At 42.1% G+C, this 13,896-nt stretch overlaps 1 long non-coding RNA gene across 1 annotated transcript in view; it reads left to right on the forward strand.

Annotated features, from left to right (window-relative positions):
• The window catches only part of LOC143445396 (uncharacterized), a 38,540-nt gene that overhangs the window by 4,711 nt on the left and 19,933 nt on the right, over window positions 1–13,896 (forward strand). Inside the window, exons 5-18 of the long non-coding RNA XR_013113816.1 lie at window positions 142–343; window positions 585–770; window positions 2,252–2,453; window positions 2,695–2,880; window positions 4,362–4,563; window positions 4,805–4,990; window positions 6,472–6,673; window positions 6,915–7,100; window positions 8,582–8,783; window positions 9,025–9,210; window positions 10,239–10,440; window positions 10,682–10,867; window positions 12,349–12,550; window positions 12,792–12,977. This is a non-coding gene — a long non-coding RNA (uncharacterized LOC143445396). The remainder of the gene's footprint in view (window positions 1–141; window positions 344–584; window positions 771–2,251; window positions 2,454–2,694; window positions 2,881–4,361; window positions 4,564–4,804; window positions 4,991–6,471; window positions 6,674–6,914; window positions 7,101–8,581; window positions 8,784–9,024; window positions 9,211–10,238; window positions 10,441–10,681; window positions 10,868–12,348; window positions 12,551–12,791; window positions 12,978–13,896) is intronic.

Consider the following 13,896-nt stretch of genomic DNA (forward strand, 5'->3'; position numbering starts at 1 on the left):
TTTGGTTTGGTAAAACGAAGCCCTACTGTTGCATTGAGTGTTTTTACAGCACTTTTGGGCAAGTTTTGAAGCGTACGGCTTTAGATCGGACTAACCAGACACTTTAGAACAAGTAACTCTTTATTTTAATGTACGATGCAGGTAATGGAAAACGCAATTGGAAATTTACGATGTAATACAGTTCGGCTTGCTCGAAACGCATGTTGACTTTGCTGAACTGGGGATGATAGCTGGTGATTGCTACGGATGCATACACTTTGGCAGTAGGCGATATGGAGCACACCGGCTTGCTAGTATGCTACTGGTGAATCAGTCGCCCATTCAGCTTACCGGCAAACTTCACGTAAGTTACGCGTGCCATCACCGTCTTTGTGTCGATTCACACCATTTGAGTTTGAAGCCAGCGGAAATTAACAACGCAAGAAAGCGCTGCTTGTAAAACCAGTTTTGCTTTGGCCATGACTAGTTTAAAACGTCAATGTTTTCGCCTTAAACTCTATTTCACACGAAAATTGCGTCAGTCATTTTTATAAGTCTCCGTTACTACACTCTGCTCGTGTTTTTCAAATGTTCTACCTTTGCAGAACTTCCATCGCAATCGAGCTGCCGGGGTATCTCTCTTCAATCCAGCCTGGACTTGATCGGCCTGCAGACCAGCTAAGCGTTTCGTTGCTGGAAAACCCACTTGCAAACCAACGCCGGAAGCTACAGAAGCCCTATAACTATACCACTGCACTGCCCAGTCCATTGTTGCGGCATATCACAGCCAGGTGAGCTCGCTCAGGCATCGTACTTTGAAAATGTCGACCTTTTGGCAAAATCTTTGACAGCGTAGCGTTAATACTTTCAAACTTATTTGTATTTCTACCAAGACGTATTCTTGACAGAATTTGTTTACTAGAATATTTGACTATTCCCCGCTTACAAGTTAGTTTCGCCTGCTCGTCAAGCACAAGTCGCATCCTGCGGCTGTTCCAAGTTACTGGCTCTTCTTTACCAGAACAGACAAATCACAACAGCTTGCAACCTATGGTCACCTTGTAGGCAGCCTAGCATGGCGTCAGCTGCGCCGAGCAGTTTCGCGGCCATTGCATCCATGTTTTGATATGTACGCTTTGTATTTAGCGAAAAGTTTGCTTTGACACTCGAATGCAAACTTCTGTCGGGATCGTAACGCTACGGTTATCGTCGTGTCTCTTGGCGGTATTCTTGCAAATTTTATTTGTTATATTGTTGCCAATATCTATACGGACGTTGCTTTCAAATTTTTTAATTTTTTTATTTCTCGAACGCTTTCGCAGAGCCCCTGTATAACGAGAAAAAATACGTTGTTTGCTGCGCCCACTAGCGGCAAACGATTTTTTTGCGTTTCGATTGGAAATTCTGCTCATTAGGATATCGATGACGGCAATCGCACGCATAATGCCTATTTACTGTCGTTAAAGCGAAAAAGAGTTGTACGTGATAGCCAAGTCAACTTTACAATTTGCCTTTGAAGGGGGTGTAGTACGATTTTCAGTAGTTTTAAAACGGCAACCCGGCGATTGTTACGAAGGTCGCATCCAAGACGTCACTATAGAAAAAGTATCAATGGTTCCGGTCCAGTGCGCATGTGACCTTAATCTGTGGAGGTTTGCTGTTGTTATGGCGTGTGCGGAGTGTAGGTTCAGGCTAAGGTTAACGTTTTGTGTTGGTTCAAAGTTAAGGCTTTTTGGCTGATTTTTTGGAGAAATGTAAGGAAAAAAGTTGTTAAAAAGTTGAAGCATTTGGTGCGAGAATTCCAGATACGAGAATTTTCTCAAAATACCGCATTAAGTCCTTTTGACCTACATCTCGGCGGATACAAAAATTCAGCAAGGTGACCGGGCTTGTTTAGAAGCAAATTCAAATTGAAAAATTGTACTTTGCATTGTTTTAGATAGGGCTTCAGATGGGCCTACAGACCCTTAAGCAAAATTATAGCAATTGCAAGGCGAAATGTTAAACTTGTTCAAACTGTAATTTTGCTTTTAGCCTACCTTGCTGTATTGCTTCCTAGCAAAAAAAACTGGGAAAAAGAAGTGTTCCGTGTCTAGAAATGTTTAATTTCTTGTTTGTTTATTATATTACTTTTGGTTTGGTAAAACGAAGCCCTACTGTTGCATTGAGTGTTTTTACAGCACTTTTGGGCAAGTTTTGAAGCGTACGGCTTTAGATCGGACTAACCAGACACTTTAGAACAAGTAACTCTTTATTTTAATGTACGATGCAGGTAATGGAAAACGCAATTGGAAATTTACGATGTAATACAGTTCGGCTTGCTCGAAACGCATGTTGACTTTGCTGAACTGGGGATGATAGCTGGTGATTGCTACGGATGCATACACTTTGGCAGTAGGCGATATGGAGCACACCGGCTTGCTAGTATGCTACTGGTGAATCAGTCGCCCATTCAGCTTACCGGCAAACTTCACGTAAGTTACGCGTGCCATCACCGTCTTTGTGTCGATTCACACCATTTGAGTTTGAAGCCAGCGGAAATTAACAACGCAAGAAAGCGCTGCTTGTAAAACCAGTTTTGCTTTGGCCATGACTAGTTTAAAACGTCAATGTTTTCGCCTTAAACTCTATTTCACACGAAAATTGCGTCAGTCATTTTTATAAGTCTCCGTTACTACACTCTGCTCGTGTTTTTCAAATGTTCTACCTTTGCAGAACTTCCATCGCAATCGAGCTGCCGGGGTATCTCTCTTCAATCCAGCCTGGACTTGATCGGCCTGCAGACCAGCTAAGCGTTTCGTTGCTGGAAAACCCACTTGCAAACCAACGCCGGAAGCTACAGAAGCCCTATAACTATACCACTGCACTGCCCAGTCCATTGTTGCGGCATATCACAGCCAGGTGAGCTCGCTCAGGCATCGTACTTTGAAAATGTCGACCTTTTGGCAAAATCTTTGACAGCGTAGCGTTAATACTTTCAAACTTATTTGTATTTCTACCAAGACGTATTCTTGACAGAATTTGTTTACTAGAATATTTGACTATTCCCCGCTTACAAGTTAGTTTCGCCTGCTCGTCAAGCACAAGTCGCATCCTGCGGCTGTTCCAAGTTACTGGCTCTTCTTTACCAGAACAGACAAATCACAACAGCTTGCAACCTATGGTCACCTTGTAGGCAGCCTAGCATGGCGTCAGCTGCGCCGAGCAGTTTCGCGGCCATTGCATCCATGTTTTGATATGTACGCTTTGTATTTAGCGAAAAGTTTGCTTTGACACTCGAATGCAAACTTCTGTCGGGATCGTAACGCTACGGTTATCGTCGTGTCTCTTGGCGGTATTCTTGCAAATTTTATTTGTTATATTGTTGCCAATATCTATACGGACGTTGCTTTCAAATTTTTTAATTTTTTTATTTCTCGAACGCTTTCGCAGAGCCCCTGTATAACGAGAAAAAATACGTTGTTTGCTGCGCCCACTAGCGGCAAACGATTTTTTTGCGTTTCGATTGGAAATTCTGCTCATTAGGATATCGATGACGGCAATCGCACGCATAATGCCTATTTACTGTCGTTAAAGCGAAAAAGAGTTGTACGTGATAGCCAAGTCAACTTTACAATTTGCCTTTGAAGGGGGTGTAGTACGATTTTCAGTAGTTTTAAAACGGCAACCCGGCGATTGTTACGAAGGTCGCATCCAAGACGTCACTATAGAAAAAGTATCAATGGTTCCGGTCCAGTGCGCATGTGACCTTAATCTGTGGAGGTTTGCTGTTGTTATGGCGTGTGCGGAGTGTAGGTTCAGGCTAAGGTTAACGTTTTGTGTTGGTTCAAAGTTAAGGCTTTTTGGCTGATTTTTTGGAGAAATGTAAGGAAAAAAGTTGTTAAAAAGTTGAAGCATTTGGTGCGAGAATTCCAGATACGAGAATTTTCTCAAAATACCGCATTAAGTCCTTTTGACCTACATCTCGGCGGATACAAAAATTCAGCAAGGTGACCGGGCTTGTTTAGAAGCAAATTCAAATTGAAAAATTGTACTTTGCATTGTTTTAGATAGGGCTTCAGATGGGCCTACAGACCCTTAAGCAAAATTATAGCAATTGCAAGGCGAAATGTTAAACTTGTTCAAACTGTAATTTTGCTTTTAGCCTACCTTGCTGTATTGCTTCCTAGCAAAAAAAACTGGGAAAAAGAAGTGTTCCGTGTCTAGAAATGTTTAATTTCTTGTTTGTTTATTATATTACTTTTGGTTTGGTAAAACGAAGCCCTACTGTTGCATTGAGTGTTTTTACAGCACTTTTGGGCAAGTTTTGAAGCGTACGGCTTTAGATCGGACTAACCAGACACTTTAGAACAAGTAACTCTTTATTTTAATGTACGATGCAGGTAATGGAAAACGCAATTGGAAATTTACGATGTAATACAGTTCGGCTTGCTCGAAACGCATGTTGACTTTGCTGAACTGGGGATGATAGCTGGTGATTGCTACGGATGCATACACTTTGGCAGTAGGCGATATGGAGCACACCGGCTTGCTAGTATGCTACTGGTGAATCAGTCGCCCATTCAGCTTACCGGCAAACTTCACGTAAGTTACGCGTGCCATCACCGTCTTTGTGTCGATTCACACCATTTGAGTTTGAAGCCAGCGGAAATTAACAACGCAAGAAAGCGCTGCTTGTAAAACCAGTTTTGCTTTGGCCATGACTAGTTTAAAACGTCAATGTTTTCGCCTTAAACTCTATTTCACACGAAAATTGCGTCAGTCATTTTTATAAGTCTCCGTTACTACACTCTGCTCGTGTTTTTCAAATGTTCTACCTTTGCAGAACTTCCATCGCAATCGAGCTGCCGGGGTATCTCTCTTCAATCCAGCCTGGACTTGATCGGCCTGCAGACCAGCTAAGCGTTTCGTTGCTGGAAAACCCACTTGCAAACCAACGCCGGAAGCTACAGAAGCCCTATAACTATACCACTGCACTGCCCAGTCCATTGTTGCGGCATATCACAGCCAGGTGAGCTCGCTCAGGCATCGTACTTTGAAAATGTCGACCTTTTGGCAAAATCTTTGACAGCGTAGCGTTAATACTTTCAAACTTATTTGTATTTCTACCAAGACGTATTCTTGACAGAATTTGTTTACTAGAATATTTGACTATTCCCCGCTTACAAGTTAGTTTCGCCTGCTCGTCAAGCACAAGTCGCATCCTGCGGCTGTTCCAAGTTACTGGCTCTTCTTTACCAGAACAGACAAATCACAACAGCTTGCAACCTATGGTCACCTTGTAGGCAGCCTAGCATGGCGTCAGCTGCGCCGAGCAGTTTCGCGGCCATTGCATCCATGTTTTGATATGTACGCTTTGTATTTAGCGAAAAGTTTGCTTTGACACTCGAATGCAAACTTCTGTCGGGATCGTAACGCTACGGTTATCGTCGTGTCTCTTGGCGGTATTCTTGCAAATTTTATTTGTTATATTGTTGCCAATATCTATACGGACGTTGCTTTCAAATTTTTTAATTTTTTTATTTCTCGAACGCTTTCGCAGAGCCCCTGTATAACGAGAAAAAATACGTTGTTTGCTGCGCCCACTAGCGGCAAACGATTTTTTTGCGTTTCGATTGGAAATTCTGCTCATTAGGATATCGATGACGGCAATCGCACGCATAATGCCTATTTACTGTCGTTAAAGCGAAAAAGAGTTGTACGTGATAGCCAAGTCAACTTTACAATTTGCCTTTGAAGGGGGTGTAGTACGATTTTCAGTAGTTTTAAAACGGCAACCCGGCGATTGTTACGAAGGTCGCATCCAAGACGTCACTATAGAAAAAGTATCAATGGTTCCGGTCCAGTGCGCATGTGACCTTAATCTGTGGAGGTTTGCTGTTGTTATGGCGTGTGCGGAGTGTAGGTTCAGGCTAAGGTTAACGTTTTGTGTTGGTTCAAAGTTAAGGCTTTTTGGCTGATTTTTTGGAGAAATGTAAGGAAAAAAGTTGTTAAAAAGTTGAAGCATTTGGTGCGAGAATTCCAGATACGAGAATTTTCTCAAAATACCGCATTAAGTCCTTTTGACCTACATCTCGGCGGATACAAAAATTCAGCAAGGTGACCGGGCTTGTTTAGAAGCAAATTCAAATTGAAAAATTGTACTTTGCATTGTTTTAGATAGGGCTTCAGATGGGCCTACAGACCCTTAAGCAAAATTATAGCAATTGCAAGGCGAAATGTTAAACTTGTTCAAACTGTAATTTTGCTTTTAGCCTACCTTGCTGTATTGCTTCCTAGCAAAAAAAACTGGGAAAAAGAAGTGTTCCGTGTCTAGAAATGTTTAATTTCTTGTTTGTTTATTATATTACTTTTGGTTTGGTAAAACGAAGCCCTACTGTTGCATTGAGTGTTTTTACAGCACTTTTGGGCAAGTTTTGAAGCGTACAGCTTTAGATCGGACTAACCAGACACTTTAGAACAAGTAACTCTTTATTTTAATGTACGATGCAGGTAATGGAAAACGCAATTGGAAATTTACGATGTAATACAGTTCGGCTTGCTCGAAACGCATGTTGACTTTGCTGAACTGGGGATGATAGCTGGTGATTGCTACGGATGCATACACTTTGGCAGTAGGCGATATGGAGCACACCGGCTTGCTAGTATGCTACTGGTGAATCAGTCGCCCATTCAGCTTACCGGCAAACTTCACGTAAGTTACGCGTGCCATCACCGTCTTTGTGTCGATTCACACCATTTGAGTTTGAAGCCAGCGGAAATTAACAACGCAAGAAAGCGCTGCTTGTAAAACCAGTTTTGCTTTGGCCATGACTAGTTTAAAACGTCAATGTTTTCGCCTTAAACTCTATTTCACACGAAAATTGCGTCAGTCATTTTTATAAGTCTCCGTTACTACACTCTGCTCGTGTTTTTCAAATGTTCTACCTTTGCAGAACTTCCATCGCAATCGAGCTGCCGGGGTATCTCTCTTCAATCCAGCCTGGACTTGATCGGCCTGCAGACCAGCTAAGCGTTTCGTTGCTGGAAAACCCACTTGCAAACCAACGCCGGAAGCTACAGAAGCCCTATAACTATACCACTGCACTGCCCAGTCCATTGTTGCGGCATATCACAGCCAGGTGAGCTCGCTCAGGCATCGTACTTTGAAAATGTCGACCTTTTGGCAAAATCTTTGACAGCGTAGCGTTAATACTTTCAAACTTATTTGTATTTCTACCAAGACGTATTCTTGACAGAATTTGTTTACTAGAATATTTGACTATTCCCCGCTTACAAGTTAGTTTCGCCTGCTCGTCAAGCACAAGTCGCATCCTGCGGCTGTTCCAAGTTACTGGCTCTTCTTTACCAGAACAGACAAATCACAACAGCTTGCAACCTATGGTCACCTTGTAGGCAGCCTAGCATGGCGTCAGCTGCGCCGAGCAGTTTCGCGGCCATTGCATCCATGTTTTGATATGTACGCTTTGTATTTAGCGAAAAGTTTGCTTTGACACTCGAATGCAAACTTCTGTCGGGATCGTAACGCTACGGTTATCGTCGTGTCTCTTGGCGGTATTCTTGCAAATTTTATTTGTTATATTGTTGCCAATATCTATACGGACGTTGCTTTCAAATTTTTTAATTTTTTTATTTCTCGAACGCTTTCGCAGAGCCCCTGTATAACGAGAAAAAATACGTTGTTTGCTGCGCCCACTAGCGGCAAACGATTTTTTTGCGTTTCGATTGGAAATTCTGCTCATTAGGATATCGATGACGGCAATCGCACGCATAATGCCTATTTACTGTCGTTAAAGCGAAAAAGAGTTGTACGTGATAGCCAAGTCAACTTTACAATTTGCCTTTGAAGGGGGTGTAGTACGATTTTCAGTAGTTTTAAAACGGCAACCCGGCGATTGTTACGAAGGTCGCATCCAAGACGTCACTATAGAAAAAGTATCAATGGTTCCGGTCCAGTGCGCATGTGACCTTAATCTGTGGAGGTTTGCTGTTGTTATGGCGTGTGCGGAGTGTAGGTTCAGGCTAAGGTTAACGTTTTGTGTTGGTTCAAAGTTAAGGCTTTTTGGCTGATTTTTTGGAGAAATGTAAGGAAAAAAGTTGTTAAAAAGTTGAAGCATTTGGTGCGAGAATTCCAGATACGAGAATTTTCTCAAAATACCGCATTAAGTCCTTTTGACCTACATCTCGGCGGATACAAAAATTCAGCAAGGTGACCGGGCTTGTTTAGAAGCAAATTCAAATTGAAAAATTGTACTTTGCATTGTTTTAGATAGGGCTTCAGATGGGCCTACAGACCCTTAAGCAAAATTATAGCAATTGCAAGGCGAAATGTTAAACTTGTTCAAACTGTAATTTTGCTTTTAGCCTACCTTGCTGTATTGCTTCCTAGCAAAAAAAACTGGGAAAAAGAAGTGTTCCGTGTCTAGAAATGTTTAATTTCTTGTTTGTTTATTATATTACTTTTGGTTTGGTAAAACGAAGCCCTACTGTTGCATTGAGTGTTTTTACAGCACTTTTGGGCAAGTTTTGAAGCGTACAGCTTTAGATCGGACTAACCAGACACTTTAGAACAAGTAACTCTTTATTTTAATGTACGATGCAGGTAATGGAAAACGCAATTGGAAATTTACGATGTAATACAGTTCGGCTTGCTCGAAACGCATGTTGACTTTGCTGAACTGGGGATGATAGCTGGTGATTGCTACGGATGCATACACTTTGGCAGTAGGCGATATGGAGCACACCGGCTTGCTAGTATGCTACTGGTGAATCAGTCGCCCATTCAGCTTACCGGCAAACTTCACGTAAGTTACGCGTGCCATCACCGTCTTTGTGTCGATTCACACCATTTGAGTTTGAAGCCAGCGGAAATTAACAACGCAAGAAAGCGCTGCTTGTAAAACCAGTTTTGCTTTGGCCATGACTAGTTTAAAACGTCAATGTTTTCGCCTTAAACTCTATTTCACACGAAAATTGCGTCAGTCATTTTTATAAGTCTCCGTTACTACACTCTGCTCGTGTTTTTCAAATGTTCTACCTTTGCAGAACTTCCATCGCAATCGAGCTGCCGGGGTATCTCTCTTCAATCCAGCCTGGACTTGATCGGCCTGCAGACCAGCTAAGCGTTTCGTTGCTGGAAAACCCACTTGCAAACCAACGCCGGAAGCTACAGAAGCCCTATAACTATACCACTGCACTGCCCAGTCCATTGTTGCGGCATATCACAGCCAGGTGAGCTCGCTCAGGCATCGTACTTTGAAAATGTCGACCTTTTGGCAAAATCTTTGACAGCGTAGCGTTAATACTTTCAAACTTATTTGTATTTCTACCAAGACGTATTCTTGACAGAATTTGTTTACTAGAATATTTGACTATTCCCCGCTTACAAGTTAGTTTCGCCTGCTCGTCAAGCACAAGTCGCATCCTGCGGCTGTTCCAAGTTACTGGCTCTTCTTTACCAGAACAGACAAATCACAACAGCTTGCAACCTATGGTCACCTTGTAGGCAGCCTAGCATGGCGTCAGCTGCGCCGAGCAGTTTCGCGGCCATTGCATCCATGTTTTGATATGTACGCTTTGTATTTAGCGAAAAGTTTGCTTTGACACTCGAATGCAAACTTCTGTCGGGATCGTAACGCTACGGTTATCGTCGTGTCTCTTGGCGGTATTCTTGCAAATTTTATTTGTTATATTGTTGCCAATATCTATACGGACGTTGCTTTCAAATTTTTTAATTTTTTTATTTCTCGAACGCTTTCGCAGAGCCCCTGTATAACGAGAAAAAATACGTTGTTTGCTGCGCCCACTAGCGGCAAACGATTTTTTTGCGTTTCGATTGGAAATTCTGCTCATTAGGATATCGATGACGGCAATCGCACGCATAATGCCTATTTACTGTCGTTAAAGCGAAAAAGAGTTGTACGTGATAGCCAAGTCAACTTTACAATTTGCCTTTTAAGCAAAATTATAGCAATTGCAAGGCGAAATGTTAAACTTGTTCAAACTGTAATTTTGCTTTTAGCCTACCTTGCTGTATTGCTTCCTAGCAAAAAAAACTGGGAAAAAGAAGTGTTCCGTGTCTAGAAATGTTTAATTTCTTGTTTGTTTATTATATTACTTTTGGTTTGGTAAAACGAAGCCCTACTGTTGCATTGAGTGTTTTTACAGCACTTTTGGGCAAGTTTTGAAGCGTACAGCTTTAGATCGGACTAACCAGACACTTTAGAACAAGTAACTCTTTATTTTAATGTACGATGCAGGTAATGGAAAACGCAATTGGAAATTTACGATGTAATACAGTTCGGCTTGCTCGAAACGCATGTTGACTTTGCTGAACTGGGGATGATAGCTGGTGATTGCTACGGATGCATACACTTTGGCAGTAGGCGATATGGAGCACACCGGCTTGCTAGTATGCTACTGGTGAATCAGTCGCCCATTCAGCTTACCGGCAAACTTCACGTAAGTTACGCGTGCCATCACCGTCTTTGTGTCGATTCACACCATTTGAGTTTGAAGCCAGCGGAAATTAACAACGCAAGAAAGCGCTGCTTGTAAAACCAGTTTTGCTTTGGCCATGACTAGTTTAAAACGTCAATGTTTTCGCCTTAAACTCTATTTCACACGAAAATTGCGTCAGTCATTTTTATAAGTCTCCGTTACTACACTCTGCTCGTGTTTTTCAAATGTTCTACCTTTGCAGAACTTCCATCGCAATCGAGCTGCCGGGGTATCTCTCTTCAATCCAGCCTGGACTTGATCGGCCTGCAGACCAGCTAAGCGTTTCGTTGCTGGAAAACCCACTTGCAAACCAACGCCGGAAGCTACAGAAGCCCTATAACTATACCACTGCACTGCCCAGTCCATTGTTGCGGCATATCACAGCCAGGTGAGCTCGCTCAGGCATCGTACTTTGAAAATGTCGACCTTTTGGCAAAATCTTTGACAGCGTAGCGTTAATACTTTCAAACTTATTTGTATTTCTACCAAGACGTATTCTTGACAGAATTTGTTTACTAGAATATTTGACTATTCCCCGCTTACAAGTTAGTTTCGCCTGCTCGTCAAGCACAAGTCGCATCCTGCGGCTGTTCCAAGTTACTGGCTCTTCTTTACCAGAACAGACAAATCACAACAGCTTGCAACCTATGGTCACCTTGTAGGCAGCCTAGCATGGCGTCAGCTGCGCCGAGCAGTTTCGCGGCCATTGCATCCATGTTTTGATATGTACGCTTTGTATTTAGCGAAAAGTTTGCTTTGACACTCGAATGCAAACTTCTGTCGGGATCGTAACGCTACGGTTATCGTCGTGTCTCTTGGCGGTATTCTTGCAAATTTTATTTGTTATATTGTTGCCAATATCTATACGGACGTTGCTTTCAAATTTTTTAATTTTTTTATTTCTCGAACGCTTTCGCAGAGCCCCTGTATAACGAGAAAAAATACGTTGTTTGCTGCGCCCACTAGCGGCAAACGATTTTTTTGCGTTTCGATTGGAAATTCTGCTCATTAGGATATCGATGACGGCAATCGCACGCATAATGCCTATTTACTGTCGTTAAAGCGAAAAAGAGTTGTACGTGATAGCCAAGTCAACTTTACAATTTGCCTTTGAAGGGGGTGTAGTACGATTTTCAGTAGTTTTAAAACGGCAACCCGGCGATTGTTACGAAGGTCGCATCCAAGACGTCACTATAGAAAAAGTATCAATGGTTCCGGTCCAGTGCGCATGTGACCTTAATCTGTGGAGGTTTGCTGTTGTTATGGCGTGTGCGGAGTGTAGGTTCAGGCTAAGGTTAACGTTTTGTGTTGGTTCAAAGTTAAGGCTTTTTGGCTGATTTTTTGGAGAAATGTAAGGAAAAAAGTTGTTAAAAAGTTGAAGCATTTGGTGCGAGAATTCCAGATACGAGAATTTTCTCAAAATACCGCATTAAGTCCTTTTGACCTACATCTCGGCGGATACAAAAATTCAGCAAGGTGACCGGGCTTGTTTAGAAGCAAATTCAAATTGAAAAATTGTACTTTGCATTGTTTTAGATAGGGCTTCAGATGGGCCTACAGACCCTTAAGCAAAATTATAGCAATTGCAAGGCGAAATGTTAAACTTGTTCAAACTGTAATTTTGCTTTTAGCCTACCTTGCTGTATTGCTTCCTAGCAAAAAAAACTGGGAAAAAGAAGTGTTCCGTGTCTAGAAATGTTTAATTTCTTGTTTGTTTATTATATTACTTTTGGTTTGGTAAAACGAAGCCCTACTGTTGCATTGAGTGTTTTTACAGCACTTTTGGGCAAGTTTTGAAGCGTACAGCTTTAGATCGGACTAACCAGACACTTTAGAACAAGTAACTCTTTATTTTAATGTACGATGCAGGTAATGGAAAACGCAATTGGAAATTTACGATGTAATACAGTTCGGCTTGCTCGAAACGCATGTTGACTTTGCTGAACTGGGGATGATAGCTGGTGATTGCTACGGATGCATACACTTTGGCAGTAGGCGATATGGAGCACACCGGCTTGCTAGTATGCTACTGGTGAATCAGTCGCCCATTCAGCTTACCGGCAAACTTCACGTAAGTTACGCGTGCCATCACCGTCTTTGTGTCGATTCACACCATTTGAGTTTGAAGCCAGCGGAAATTAACAACGCAAGAAAGCGCTGCTTGTAAAACCAGTTTTGCTTTGGCCATGACTAGTTTAAAACGTCAATGTTTTCGCCTTAAACTCTATTTCACACGAAAATTGCGTCAGTCATTTTTATAAGTCTCCGTTACTACACTCTGCTCGTGTTTTTCAAATGTTCTACCTTTGCAGAACTTCCATCGCAATCGAGCTGCCGGGGTATCTCTCTTCAATCCAGCCTGGACTTGATCGGCCTGCAGACCAGCTAAGCGTTTCGTTGCTGGAAAACCCACTTGCAAACCAACGCCGGAAGCTACAGAAGCCCTATAACTATACCACTGCACTGCCCAGTCCATTGTTGCGGCATATCACAGCCAGGTGAGCTCGCTCAGGCATCGTACTTTGAAAATGTCGACCTTTTGGCAAAATCTTTGACAGCGTAGCGTTAATACTTTCAAACTTATTTGTATTTCTACCAAGACGTATTCTTGACAGAATTTGTTTACTAGAATATTTGACTATTCCCCGCTTACAAGTTAGTTTCGCCTGCTCGTCAAGCACAAGTCGCATCCTGCGGCTGTTCCAAGTTACTGGCTCTTCTTTACCAGAACAGACAAATCACAACAGCTTGCAACCTATGGTCACCTTGTAGGCAGCCTAGCATGGCGTCAGCTGCGCCGAGCAGTTTCGCGGCCATTGCATCCATGTTTTGATATGTACGCTTTGTATTTAGCGAAAAGTTTGCTTTGACACTCGAATGCAAACTTCTGTCGGGATCGTAACGCTACGGTTATCGTCGTGTCTCTTGGCGGTATTCTTGCAAATTTTATTTGTTATATTGTTGCCAATATCTATACGGACGTTGCTTTCAAATTTTTTAATTTTTTTATTTCTCGAACGCTTTCGCAGAGCCCCTGTATAACGAGAAAAAATACGTTGTTTGCTGCGCCCACTAGCGGCAAACGATTTTTTTGCGTTTCGATTGGAAATTCTGCTCATTAGGATATCGATGACGGCAATCGCACGCATAATGCCTATTTACTGTCGTTAAAGCGAAAAAGAGTTGTACGTGATAGCCAAGTCAACTTTACAATTTGCCTTTTAAGCAAAATTATAGCAATTGCAAGGCGAAATGTTAAACTTGTTCAAACTGTAATTTTGCTTTTAGCCTACCTTGCTGTATTGCTTCCTAGCAAAAAAAACTGGGAAAAAGAAGTGTTCCGTGTCTAGAAATGTTTAATTTCTTGTTTGTTTATTATATTACTTTTGGTTTGGTAAAACGAAGCCCTACTGTTGC

Source organism: Clavelina lepadiformis, chromosome 2 (assembly GCF_947623445.1).
Source record: "Clavelina lepadiformis chromosome 2, kaClaLepa1.1, whole genome shotgun sequence".
In the NCBI taxonomy this organism is placed as follows: Eukaryota; Metazoa; Chordata; class Ascidiacea; order Aplousobranchia; family Clavelinidae; genus Clavelina; species Clavelina lepadiformis.